This window comes from Camelus ferus, chromosome 5 (genome assembly GCF_009834535.1).
Source record: "Camelus ferus isolate YT-003-E chromosome 5, BCGSAC_Cfer_1.0, whole genome shotgun sequence".
Taxonomy (NCBI): Eukaryota; Metazoa; Chordata; class Mammalia; order Artiodactyla; family Camelidae; genus Camelus; species Camelus ferus.
The window spans coordinates 97,158,133-97,172,337 of record NC_045700.1 but is presented as its reverse complement, the minus strand read 5'-3'; the positions used below and the strand labels follow the sequence as shown (position 1 = coordinate 97,172,337).

At 49.3% G+C, this 14,205-nt stretch overlaps 1 protein-coding gene across 3 annotated transcripts in view; it reads left to right on the top strand.

The window, feature by feature from the left end:
* HDLBP (high density lipoprotein binding protein) overlaps window positions 1-14,205 on the top strand; it is a 59,991-nt gene that overhangs the window by 16,163 nt on the left and 29,623 nt on the right. Inside the window, exon 1 of one of the 3 annotated variants that reach the window (XM_032480757.1) lies at window positions 10,005-10,150. The exons of the other annotated variants lie outside the window; for them this stretch is intronic. The gene's annotated coding sequence lies outside the window, so the exon portion shown is untranslated. Of the gene's footprint in view, window positions 1-10,004; window positions 10,151-14,205 lie in introns of those variants that run through there. 3 annotated transcript variants of the gene reach the window in all.

Here is a 14,205-nt window from a genome sequence, read left to right as displayed (position 1 = left end):
GCTCTTGCCCTTCCACAACCGCTTCTTCACACAGTGACTGGAGCTCACCGCAAGTGGGTCTTCTTGTCTCTTGGAGCTGGCCTCCATGGGCTCCCTGTGGTCGGGCTGCCGTGCTGGTCTGGACCCCGCTGCCCCTGCTCCCTGTCCTTGGCTGCCCGTGGAGCCTCAGCCAGTTGTCTTTGTCTTCTGTCCCTCTTTGGTGATTACTGGTTTTCTAGTGGTGGGGTTAACGCTTGCCCTGTCCTGCCTTTTCTCCTGACAGATGGCACCTCTGAGTTCCTGCTCCCCAGATGCTCTTAAAGCATGGCAGCCTACCCTGGGTCCAGGGTTTGACTCAGGACAGAGGTTAGATAGCTCTGCTTTGGTCTGGGTACTTACTGTACTTGCATTACTGCACCTTGATGTTGAATTAGTTCTTTCGTAGGGGCTGGAGGGGACAGCTGTATTACTAAGGGTTTCTAGGAGGTCTTTAAATCCCAAAGTGGGGTTTACCCCCAGGGCAGACGTAGAAAGATGGTTTCAGAAGAGACGGAGGAGTCCCGTCTCCTCATTTAGCAAACGAGGAGACAACCCGGTTGAAGAGGTGTGGCTTGCCCGTGTCGACAAACAGATGGCACCCTGGAGTGCTGCTGAGGCTGGAATCTGGAGAGGAGAGGCTGGGAGGCTGGATTTTTCTGGTGTCTGTGCCTTTTGTATGAACATGAGCCCATGGAACTTTTCTGTGTAGGAGAAAAGTATCTTCAAGTATCAGTTGCCCTAGGTCAACCTTGAAATTACTTTGTTTCTTGTAATGTGATTGTAGGACTGATGGGGAGACTGCTGGAGCCCCCTCCTCTGTGGCCATTCCATCCTCGTCCTTCTCTTCCCAGGAACGCCGTCACCAATGAGGCAGGGCCAGTGGACGTCCAGCCTGTGCAGACCAATGTATGTGTGGAGGAGCTGCTCTGAAGCACAGCGTTCAGAGATGTTTCAGTGATGCCCTTCTGCCCCGAAGCAGTGGTTATCTCTTTGACACAGTCAGACTTTTAGAGAAGGAGACCCCAAGGAGGCATCTGACCCGGACAGCCGCCCCGCAGGGAGCGGGTCACCGGGCAGGAAGGGCTCTGCCCAGTTTCCCAGGGTGCGAGTCCAGACTGCTCCCTCTCAAGGACCTTCGTCTTTGTGCTCAGGTGGAAGGTGTCTCTGCTCATTGTTCTGGTCGTGTGCTGGCAGCTGCACAGAGCCCCGGTCCTTCTGCGCTGCTCTCCACACGCTTGAGACAGTTGAGGTGCCTTCCAGTTCACAGAGTTTGATGGGCCAAAGTCTTACCCTCTCTGCGATCAGCAGTCCCTCACCAAGAAATTACAGCAGCAAAAGGCTTACTTTAGACTTCTTGCTGATAACATGGTCTAATGGAACAGGAAAGAAGGTTCTTGTGACTCTGCCTTTACTTGTTTGTCATAGCTCGTGCGGTTAGTAGCACCTCTTATTCCCCTCTCCAACGGGAAGCATCTTTGTCGAGAAAGTAAGAAGCGTCACGTAGTACAGAGCGTGCCCCGCCCCCCAGTTACCTGTGGTGAGCACTTAGCACTTGTCCAACCATAATTTCTGTACCTGTTAAAACATACTTTTTTGGCAAGTGGTATATGGAATGTACGCTATGTTCACATGTGCTCACCTCCTGACTTCATAGTAAAATTGCTGTCTTTCCGAGGCAGTAAGTGCAGTCCCCTCCTTAACCTGGAACCGATGCTTCTCACGCCCAGCTCTGTGCTCCTGTCCTTTGTTCTCAATGGCTTGAGTGTCCTTCTAGAGATATTTTATGCACAAATAGGTCTCTCTGACAGCTGGTTACACATCAGTATGACCACAGGTGCCCTTTTCTCGCTGCTGACATGGACATTGGGTACGTGGCTGGGACGGGGGCGCTCACACCATGCAGGGCCGAGACCTTGTGTTGGAGGCCCTGCTGGCTGTTCTGCGTAATCTCTTCGTACATAAACCAGCCGCATGTCATCTAGGATGTTCAGCATCAGTTTCTTTGAGGTGGATCAGGAATTTAAGACACTTACAAAGCAGTTAGAATGTACAGTTCCTAGAGATTTCTAAGATTTTTTTCATTGTGACAGTTTTTTTAAGGCAAATTGGCTTTACTGAGAATTTCGATGTGGTAAACTTAAGTGTTCATAGAAACGTTTCTCTTGACTCTTACTTCTTTACTTGTATTATTTTCATAGTATGTGATTACATTAACAAGCAGAACTGGCATGCGCGGCTTGGGGATCCAGCATGCACCATCGCTGGTGGGGCTGGAGCCAGGCGTCCATCTGGGGAGAGGGGCATCAGCTCATAGTTTGCTGGGAGCGTGGAGGCTTGGGTGTTTGTGAAAGTCAGGTGTGAGGCTGTGTGCTACACAGTCAGTCTCCTCCTGGTGGAAACAGCACAGGTGTCCAGTCCTTGCTTCTACAAAAATGCTACAGTATATTTACCTTTGGGCATATCTATGAACATATATGCAAGAAAGTCTTAGAAGTAGCAATTGGTGAGTCAAAGAAAATTTGCATTTTAAATTATAACGTGTGATTAAATGGCTCTTCAAGGAGGTCACGTCTGTTTTTATTCAAACTCTGTGCTTCCTCTGGTGTCCTCCCAGCTTTTCTGTCATCCTACTGTGTTTCTGCCGACTTGAGAGGTGAAATGTAGAGTCTCATCCTGCCTTCGAACTGCATTTTTTTGTACACGTTAAGTAAATGTTGCGTGCATTTCTGTGAAAGATTGACTGTTTTTATAAAGTTTATTAATAAGGACAACTTTTTGTCAGGTTGCATATCTGCTTTGATTCAGAAAAACAGCTCTTGTGGCCTTGCTGTTCAGTAAGAGCTCCACATGTCAGCTAAAAGTTTCTAGTGTCCAGCTTAAAAAAACAAAAGGAAACAAGTGAAATTTAAGTCAGTGATATATTGTGGCTGGCCTAATCCAAAATACCATTTCAACATGTAATCAGCGTAACATTACCAATGTGTATTTCAGACTTAACAACCTGTGTCAGTTCGAACTAGCCACATCTCATGTGTCCATGGACACACGTCAGCCAGCACGGCTCTCTGCAGAGGACTGTTTCATTTCATTTCTATGGAAATCCATTAACTTACTCTTTTGAACTTAAGCTTTGTCCCAGCTGCATCTTAAAACGAGTTATGAGGTATATTTGTCTGACATATATTCTTAATTTAGACTAAATAAATATCATTCTTTACTCATATGTATAAAGTTATGCTGTTTCAGTATTTATAAAGTTAATGTAATACAGTATTATGTTAAATGTATTCTTTTAAGCAGAATGTGGTATGTTTATTTAGTGGAATTAAATGCTAATATTCCCAAATAGTTGGATACTTACTATAGAGCAGATTATCTTCCTTGATCTTTTTAACAATTTACAGAGGCCCCAGGGTTTATACAGATGGGAAACAGAGCTTAAACAACCAGCCAGGGTGACCCAAATACTGTCTCACAAGATTCCGAAGGTAGGGTCCTGACAGCAGGTTTGTGTTCTTCATACAGTCTTCTCACTGGAGAGGCCTGTCATTGCTCAACTAAAACTCAGTTAAGTTACTGTCTTCGCACCACGTGGAAGTGCATGTCGTTGAGGAGAATTCTTTGTCACCCTTCTGTCACTTCCTAGAAAGAAGTGGGGCTGACAGAGTTAGTGGAGGAGGAGCAAAACCACGTGAGAGGAAAGTCATTACCGCCTGCTCTTTGCTCCGCTCTCACCTGAACTTGGACTGCTGTTACTTGGGGGAAACAGTGCTGAGTTGAAGGTACATATGGTAGTAAAGGAACCTGGTTTTGGTGTTTTCGGTATTAGAATATGCTACAGGTCAACTTGGGTTGATGCTACAGTTTGTATTTATAGCCGTGTATAAGTAAGCTTAATCCTGAAAGGAGTTTTTTAGTATGTTTAGCTATCCAGAGTGATGAAAACATTCTTTGCCCTGACCTGAACACCACCCTTGGTGTGGGAGGGCGGACTGTGTTGAACACCCCCAGCGCTTAGCACCGGCTCCCTGCAGGGCTGCAGGGCTCCTGAGCGAGCGTCAGACCTGGACGCTCCCAAGCCCCAGGCTTGTCCCCTGGCCCCATCAACGGGACCCTCCTTGAACGAGTTCCTGTCAGGATACACCTCAGTTTGTCTGCTGATGTGTCTCTGTGTGTAGATGTTGAGCACCGCTGGCTCTGGCTAACGGTGCTGTGATGTGGTTCTCGCACACGGTTCCCTCACCCGCGTGGGAGAGCTTGTTCCTGTCGCGGGTACTAGAAGTCAGGTGGTTCAGTATTTGCATCTTAAGCCTTAATAGGCCTTGTGAGTGGTATGAAGCAAGGGCCTAGGTTTCTTCTCACCTGGAGGACTGGTTTTCCCAGGGGCATTGATGGTGCGGTCCATCCACAAGGCCACCTCTCATGATTAAAGTGGCATCTGTCTGTTTTGGTGTCTGTGCCGGGTTCTCTGTGCCTGTTTGTGCACAGGCACAGGCCACCTGAGTTACTGTAGCTGTAAAGTCTGGGACTGGGGAGGGCAGGTCCTCCCCACCTGGGTTTCCTCGGAGTTGTAATGGCTGTTTGTGGCCGTTGAGCTTTTGTATAAAGGTGCTGTGTACGTATAGCTTGTATGTGTAAATATTCTAAAAATTGTGCGTTTATGCACGTTGTTTTCTGATACAGAATTATAAAATATTTCCATATAAGTGTGTATAGAAATTGTTCTATAAATGAAAATTGTATAAAATCTGACTGTAAAATTACGCACGCTCACATGCATATACTTGCCCCTCTTGGGATGTACATTGCACTTGCACTGAATTTCCAGTCTGATTAGGAGAGAACTGCAGTGTGTGATTTCGTCTTCCTGTGTAGGGGAACATGGACATTTCCGTGTTTATCTAGGTCTTTTCTGTATTTTGACAAAGGTTTTTTACAGTGTTCTCTGTGAATCCTACTTCCTTACTAGATTTATTTCTAATAGTTTGTTGCTGGTGTTTTGGAGCATAATTGATTTTATGTCCTGATCGTGTTTCCAGAAAACTGACTGACTCTTCCATTCTGATAGTGCATTTGTGGGTTCCCCAGGGTCTTGGGTCTTGTCCTTAGACAGTTGTGTTGTCCGTGAACACTCATACCTTTCTTTTTCTTGCCTTACTGCCCTGGCTAGAATCTCTAGTGTAGGTTCGAATACATAAAATGCTCAGTGCAACCTGTCTTCCTCATGCCCCCAGTGTGAACGCTTCTGATGAGGGCTCTCGATTAGGTGACCGTCATCGAGTCAGGGAAGTGTCCTTGTACTGCTGGTTTTTATCAAGAATGGGTGAATGAGTCTCCATTTGATCGTTCTGAGATAATCAGATCATTCTTGCTCTGGTGCTAATAATGTGAGGAATTACTTTATGTTTCTGGTACTGCACCAACCTTGCACTGTTGGGTTAAACTTTATCATTTTATGTGTATACATGTTTGTTTTTACATTTCTGGATCAGTTTGCTAGATTATTTTAGGCTTTTGCTTTTTAAGTACCTAGATGAAAGTCACACATTCTTTTCTCCTGCTATCCTTGTCTGAGAGGTGTTAAAGGGCCCGGCTCTGTGAGTGAGTTGGGAAGACAGTCTCTCCTCTGGGCTTCCTTACAAAAGCACCTGGGCCTGCCCTTTGGTTGTGACTTTTTATGTTTGTTTCTTCAGAGATTGGAGAGTGTTAGTTATTTACACTTTCCATTTCTGACAGACTTGGTTTGGGTAACTTATTTTTCTAGAAATGGCCTATTTCACCTGTTTTCAAGTTTTTGATGCTTTTCTCAATAGAACTCTTGTATGGTTTTTCACAGTCTCTGTTGTAGTTACTCTTTTTTATCCCCTTTGAAGTCTTAGTATTGTCTGTTTTCACCTGTTCTCTTGTTCTGTTGATGGTTTATGGCATGGAGCGAACGAGTCGTTTAGGCTCAGCTGTAGGTGGTTCATTCTCTGTAGTCTGTCTTTTACTTCATTAATCTATTTCTACTTTCTTTAGGTTTATCCTGTTGTTTTTTTCTAATTTCAAAAAAGTGATTACCTAATTAATTTCTGCATTTTCCTCTTCACTAATATGACGACTAAGGTTATAAATTTGTCTCCAGGTTACACTCTGGCTTCATTCCACAAGTCTGGATATGTAACTGCTTTATTACTCAGTTCTAAATATTTTCAGATTTCTTTGACTCATGAGTTATTTAGGAGCAAGATTTTAAATTTCCAGGCTTTTTAAACTTTTAACTTGACTTCTAGTTGATTGTGTTGTGGTCACAGTATGTTGTTATGATACTAATTTTCTGCCATTTGTTGAAAAAATTTTTGGCCTCAGCTCCTGGCCAATTTTTATAAAAGTTCAGTATATACTGAAAAAGAATGTGTCATTTCTAATCATTTGGCAAAGGATTATATAAGACCAGTAACGTAGGTTTATTAACTGCATTGCTTTGATTTTCTGTACATTTTTAACCTCCGTAATCTATGTTACCAAGAGTTGGATCTTCCTTTCCCATAATCTTGGCTAGTTCAACGTCTAGTAACCTTCAGTTTTTCCTTTAGTAGCTGTGTTGTTAGATACATACGTAATCAGAGTTGATTGAATTTGTTATTCTTGACCTTCCTTGTTCTTAGTAATGCTTCTTATGCTACAGTCTGTTTTATCTGGGAATGGCACCCCGAGCCCAGCCTCAGTGTCCCCCTGGTACTTTTCCATCCCTTTGTTTTCAGCCTCTATGTCCTCATGGTCAGGATTCTTGAATAGCTGATAGCTGGATTTTGTAACTGGCTAGTTTAGTGTATTAACATTAGATTATTGCCACATTAGATGTATTTCTTCCGTCATATTTTGTGTTTTATTTGCCGTGATTTTATTTTTTTAATCTTTATTTTTATTTTTATTGAAGTATAATCAGTTTGTAATGTGGTGTCTGCCTTGCCTTCAAATTGCTTCTCTTCTGCTTTTCTTGCTTCTTATCCTGTTTTCTTTTTTCTCTTTTATTAAATAATTAGTGATACAGAAAGCACATAACCAATAAGTAATAATGTGTTTTATAATGAGTACTTCTGAGCCTCCGACCTGATTCAAGATCTTGAATGTTGCTGATAACTTCCATTTGAATAAGAGCTTGGATTTTGGCTTGAAAGTTTTAAAACTGTTTCTGTTTCTACTAGGTTATTTCTAAATTTTTATCACTCAACAAGGGCGGAATTAGTGTCTCTGACCTCCCCTGATACAATGATCTGAAGGTGCTGTAGCTGCAGTCCCCTCCCACTGTGCTTATTGCTGCCTTGGCTCTGAAGTCTGTCTTGCACTGTGACTGCAGACGGTGGTGGTGGTCCGAGGAAGCGGTCGGTGCTTGTTTCACTCCGTCTCGGCTACTGGTTTCTTCATCGGTATTGCTTTTCGCGAGTCCCTGGCTTCCGTTTTTCCTCTTTGATAGTTACTTCAGCAGTTATCCATTGATAGTAATTTTTTAAATTTTTGTCTGAAAGTGTGTATTTCATTCTTAAGACAAAGACTGCTGAGTTGGCAGTCACTGCGGTCAGCACAGCGTGTAGGTGTGTCTCGCTGTCCCCGGAGGCCCCACACCAGTGAGCACGGTGCTCCCTCCCGGGGACCTGTCCTCTCTTTCTAGCTGCTTTTGAGGTCTACTCTACTCTTCAGCGTTTGGGGGGTTTCACTATTACTATGTGAGGTTTCGGTGTAGATTAGTTTAAATTGCCCTGCTGGCCACCTGTTCTCTTTTGAGGCGGGGAAGGGCACGTTATAGCTTTGCATTCTAGAATTTTCGTCAGTATTTTCCCAGGGTTCTCTGTTCTTTGTAGTTTCTTCTTTTGGGCCTCCTATTTGACATGTGCTGGACTTCCTGATCCTCTTACCTGAGGGTCTTAACTTCTTTAATTTGTTCCAGCTCTTGACTTTTTAATGCCATTTTATCCCTTATATCTCTGGTCACTTGGAGATTTTTTTATAGTCTCAATCTGATAGTTCTGTCACCTGAAGTTCTTGAGTCTGATCCTATTTCAGTCTTCTTAGTTTTTGAATTTTGAATTTTGGAGCCTCTCTCCAGTGTGGGTGGATCTGCAGCCTGGCGTGAGATTTATTCGCTCCCCAGTGAGATTCCTTTCTGTTTTGTTAATTTCTACGTTTGGGTTAGGGGTTCTTGGACAAATGGGGCTGTAGGAATTTGAACCCTAAACCTTTACTGAAGACTAGCCCACGGCTGCTAATGCTCAAGTGGTGTCCCCACCTCCCAGCACGGGCCAGTCAGGGCATCCTGTCTCTCTGCTAGTGGGCTTCTTTTTGTTTTTACCTACCTTCTGTTGTGGGTTAGTCCCTTTGGGGATTATGGCTTTAAGTGTGTGTGTGGAAGGGGGGCTGTCTCTAACCTTTTACCTTGAGGCCCAAAGCTTCTCCCCTGTCCCCTTGAAAGCTGAAATCCCAAATGTTGCATACTGATATTCACCTTTTGAGGCAGCCTTTTGAGGGCTTTGCACATTATCTAGTTTGAATATTGCTGGATTCAGATGTCTCAAAATTTGCCTCTGCAAACTGTTAGTTTCAGCTTAGTAAAGCTTGCTAGGGAGAAAAACTCATGGTAATTACCAGCACAGAAGCATCCTGGGATGGTTTGTAGCACAAATTTAATATTTGATTTTACAATATCTTTTGTTAATTATATGTTCTTAACCGACTCTTTTAAGGCCGCCTATGCTCCAAGTACTCTGCTTCTCTGATGACTTACTAGCTTTCTTGGAAGTTCCTTGACTTTCTGAGTCCCACCCCTCCCCTCCCCTCCCTCCCTATCCCCCTCTGTAGTGGTGAGCCCTCAAAAACAAAAAATAACAGCAAAACACACTTGCTGGTTGGTTCATGCCCATGGAAGGACTACCTACAAGCCACAGTGGTAATACAGGAAGAGGTGCTTAGAGACGTCTTCACAAGTCTAAGGAGGCGGCACCTCTCCAGGTACCATCCTGCTGACTTGCGGCACTGTGCTGATGAATGTCCTCAGCTCCGTGGTTTCTTCCCCTGCGGTGTCCCTGTCGGCTGTAACGGCCTCTTCCCTGGCCTTCAGCTTGTACGTACAGTTGGCCATCTCTCGTGTCATGTCCTGAGTGTTTGCACCACGTGCCCCCTTACCAGTGGAGGCTTCCATTGGCCTCCCCATCCCAGTGCGGGCAGCCAGCAGCCCCCTGCTATTCTTGACTCCTGTTGTTCCCCACGTTCAACTAATGAGGGGCTTCCCGGCACTCCCTTTCGTGTCTGTCCACTTAGTGTGTCTTCCACCGCCAACCTTAATGGAGAGCCATTGTCTTCAGACTGCTGTGGCGTTGTCGAGCCTCAGCCCTCCTTCCCCTGTCTACACACTTTGACAGTGTTCCAATAAAAAAATCCGTCTGGTGCTGCTTTCTGCCCTCAGAGCCCCCCGCCAGCTTCCCATCACCCCTAGCAGCCTTGTATCATGCCTTCCAGCTGTGCTGACCTAGCCTTGGAGTCCTCTCCAGCCCGACCTCACGGCCGGGCCTGAGAGGGCCCTGCTTCACCCGCTTCAAGGAGTGGTCCTGGTCCTGCCCCATGTGGTGCATGCCCACACTTCGGTAGGATTCTACTTACGCTCCGCCTTCAGAGGTGCAGACGGCATCTGTGCCTAATCCCCCACTAGGCCTGAACCCTTGAGAGAGAAGCAGCAGTGGTGGTGGCCTCTTACTACACCGTGAATGCAGACCTGACTTGTCCCTCCACCCACCAGGGTGGGAGTCCCCAGGGGCGGGATTCTGTTCTGATCCCTCTGGGGCCAGCTGCATCCTAGGAATACCCTAGAGATAACACTTCTAAAGAGATTAAGCCGGTAGCCAAGGAATAGAGTAGGGATATTTTATGGGCACGACTCCTGGGGTGCCCTCTCCGGAGCTCGGGCGGGGGCGCGGCGTTGGCCGGCCTGCGGGCGGGGCGGCCGCGGTCTGACGTGTCCGGGCGGGATTGGAGCCGCCGCCCTATATAGCCGCGGGGGCCCGGGCGCCGGCCTGGAGGGAGCGAGCGAGCGGAGGTCCCGGCTTCTCCCGCGGAGAGCGGACAGACGGACGGACAGGCCGGGAGGCGGGTGCACCTCGCGGTGAGCGGGCGGGCGGGGGGCGCTGGCCGGGGTGCCGGGCGCGGGGCTGCGCGGAGAAGTTGGGGCACCGGGCTGCCGACGTGGAGCGCCGGGCGGGCGGGGGAGGGGGCCTCGGCCGCCTTCTGCCCCGTCCCCCCCGCCCGCCGTAACCCCTACCCGGGCCGGCGTAGTGCCCCCGGCGCGGGTCCCCCTCCTGCGCGGCGCGGGGTGGGGGGGGGGGCGGCTACGTGTCACCACTGCGCATGGGCCGCGGCGCTGGCACCGGGAGAGTGAGAAACTTTCCCCGAGTCCCGCGGTCGCGGCTCCGCACTGCCCCCCGTCCGGCGGGGCAGCCCCCCGCCCCAGTCTGGTCCCGCTCTCCCCGCGCCCCGCGCTCCCCCGACCCGGGCCGCAGCGGGGGGAGGGGCGGCCGACCTGGGCCCAGGTTGGTGACGTTGGCGGCCGGGCCGCTGCCCCCTCCCCCTCCCGCTCCCCAGCAGGGACGCCCCTCCCCCAGCTCGGCCGACCGGCGGGGGCGGGGGTGGGGGCCGGTGCTGGTCCCGCGGGGCAGCCCGGGCGGCGGGACCGGACGGGACGGCGGGACTGGGCCTGAGCAGGCCCTGCTGCACCTCCACCTGCTGCCGTCTGCGTGGTCGGCCGGGCCCTGCTGCTCGCCGGAGTGCAACTTGGATGTGCCCCAGGGTCCGCGGACGAAAAATACATTACGGAAAAGTACCGAATTTGGATGAAAGGCGGAGAGGCAGAGCGGGTTACTGCCCCTTTAAGCCTGTCCCCGCCCGCGGGCTCGCGTGGCCTGTGGGAGGGCCGTGCTGAGGTGGCATCTGCGAAAGTTCCTCCTGCAGGATGGGTGCCGACTTCCAGAACTCGGTGAAACGCAGATGCCCGCCTTCCCGCCAGTCATGTCGACCTTGTGCCCATGGCCTTTCTGAGATTTAAGCTTTGTGATCTTTCAGCCCATCGGGGTTTTATATTTTTATTCTAAAGACTGGTTTGTGGGCCTTGAGAAGTACTTTGAAATTTTTTTTCCTTACAAGATTACTGTAGGGGTAAAAGAAAATAATTTTAATTTTGGAAGAAGAGAAGTCCTGGGTTTCAGCTGGAGGTTTTTTTGATAAACCTCCATGCCCAGTTCTGTCTATGTAAATAGGTGCTGAAGTCCTCAGTTGGCTGAGATAAAATTCTTTCTGGACTGTTAACTCTTGAGTTCTTTGGAAAGACGACGTGGTTCCTTTTGAATGTGTAATTGGCAAAACATTACAAGGAAATCAACTTACCTTTGTTTACAAGCAAGAAAAGTAAAAATCTTCATTTGAAGTCTTTGATTGTGCATGTGTTAGGACCCAGTTTCAGACACAAACCACCTGTGCCATGCCACGACTTCACACTTCTCCACATGGGGAGTCCAGTGCGTGCCAGCCCTCCACACTCCCTCATCTCCGCAGGATGGAGGCAGCCGGAGAGTCTTTGCTTCCATCTATTCTCTTCCCTTTGATTCTGGTTCTGTTTGTTACATAGCTATGTTTTGAAATGTGGCTTTCTCTCTGTGTATATGGAAGTCCGGGTTGAGAAGAGTTTGAGATTTGCACTGGGTGGACCTGCATGCTACTTGCACAGAAGGTAGCTGAGAGCAGCTGAAATGATGAAGGGACGGACCGTCTCAGGGATCACTGAAGGAGGTGGGAGAAGGGGCTTCACGTGTCTCAAGGAGTCTTGTAGGAAAAGGTAGACTTGCCCTCTGGGGCTAGACGGGGAAAGAAGTTGCCGGTTTGGGCACACCTTCAGGCCGCCTGTTCTGACAGCCTCACAGAGGTGGAGCAGTGGTGGGGCCTGGGCTCTCTGGGAAGGCTGCCGTCCCGGAGCCTGGTGTCCCTCAGAGACCAGCAGGGACGGCTGTGCTCCTTTCACGCCCGGTTTGAGCAGCGATACTCGATCAGGTGAGAAGCTGTGATAGCAGACGTCTGGCCTCTGTTACTCGATGAAGGGGCCTGTCTGAGGCCCCCTGGGCACTTGAGACTGGGGAGCTGGGGTGGAGGGCACGAGTGCCCTGATGTTTGTGAGACTGGGAAGATCTCCGTGAGCGGGAGCAGACCTGTCAGGTGCGGTATGTGAAGGTGGAGCCAGGGCCTGGGGTAGCAGGTGGGGGTGGGCATAGCACTGTGGACAGTTTCACAGGTGCTGCTTTGTTGAACTAGAGACAGGCCACCAGTCAGGCTGGGGACGTGGAGAGGGCACTGAGGCTGGCCTTTTGTAAGATCTACCCCAGCCCCTCAGGTAGGGCTGAGGCCTGCATTTACACGTGGGTCTCCACATGTTTAAAACGTGTTTAAAATGGATTCTCTAAAGACAGGGTTTTGAGAAGTTTATTTAGAAAAAAAACAACCCAGAAACCTAGTTTGATGCTATCAGAACCCCAGGTGTTAATCTGTTGCTTGCTGTGATCCATTCATTTCCAGCTGTGACAAACTGCCATTTGAAATCTGGAAACTAGAGACCCAGTGTATCCTGTCAAACCAGCTTGGAGTATTTTGTAGGTCCACTCTCTGTCCTTGGCTGCCTGAGGGCCTGTGCACGTGGGAGGGTTAGAGTCTCTGGCAGGTTCACCCTCCAGACATTAGTAGGTTCAGCCTCTTTCTTGAGCCACTTGGACTAAGGGTTCAATAGGAAGGCTGGCAGCAACTGACTGCTGAGGTGTGAGCTTCTCAGAAGACACTGAGGAGTTCGTCCTGTCTTGTGTGTGACCGCTGCAGACTGGGGGTGACCCGTCACAGACCTGTGGCTGGAGTAGGCGTGGACAGTGACTGTACTTCACAGGCTTGTTGTGTGGCTGCCACTGGGCACTGAAGACTTGCCCTGTCAGGAAGCAGGAGGACTGGTCAGTAGGAGCACAGAGAAGGGGGCATGGGCCTAACTGAGGGCATGTAGGTGAGCCCAGCTTGTTAAAAAGTGGGCATCAGTGGGTTTGGAGAAGTGATGCTGGTACCTGGGCCGACCGGGAGAGGGAGGCCCTTCAGGTGGAAGGTCAGCAGGCAGGAGGCCGTGCTGGGGGCTCTCAGCGAGGAGAGCGGGGTGGACAGTGGGTCCCGGCTTCTCCACTGGTGCCTTGGCCTAGGACACATCCATGCCGTTCCAGCCTTGCTCAGGGGGCTGGCCTGACCCCTGGGGTCCCAGGGGGCGCTCAGTTTTCACACCCTGTCAGGACCGATGTGTGAATGTGATACTCTGATACTTTGTTTTAATGGAAAGGATTTCTTTCTTTTTTGCCTTAATCATTAAAATTTGCAGATTAGAATTTGTTGGAGACAAATTCTTAAATAAAATAATCTTGGTCAGTTTGTGTGCTCCTGGGCCCCCTTGGTCTCAGGTGCACTTGTTTGCTTGGGACCTGTAGAGGGTCTGGCCTCTGGCTGGTGGTATGTCCCCCATGTGACTCGAGTCCCACCTTCAGAGGTTTGTTGTTTGTTTGTTTTTTTAATCCTTGAATGCCGCTGGTCTGTGTCCTCAGTGCACCCGAGGGTCTACTGGTGCACTCCCACTGCTGTAAACTCTTCTAGCTCCTGAAGCAGGCGCACGTTGGGGACAGGTCTTTGGGGATGTTGTCCTCCAGTTAGGGAGGGTGTTCTGGTTACACTTGTCAGTTCTGTTCTAGACGTGTGCCTGACCCCTGTCATGGTGTCGGCCTTACCAAGCGCGCGGGTGTTTTGCGTAAAGTGGCAGGTAACCTGCCTGGCAGCCACTGTCCTGACGTCCCCCAAGGCAAGGTGACCCATGCGCTCTTTCTTGACAGAGTAGCTCTTGGCCCTCCAGGAAGGCCTTTGAAGGCTCTTTGCAACCCTGCTGTTTTGTGGCCTGGTCTCTACATTCCAGTGGGTTAGAAGGGACCCGAGGGCGGCTGTAGGGTAGCAGCGAGAAGAACAAAGGGCTGTAGAGCGTGCAGGCTCGCCCTGGAGGGCCCTGGGGCCCCACGGCCCACAGTCTGCTCTCCTCTGCAGGACCTTTTTCCTTCGGGCCCAGCAGAGAGTGACGAGAGGAGTGTGGGGAGGATGGCCCGACCATGC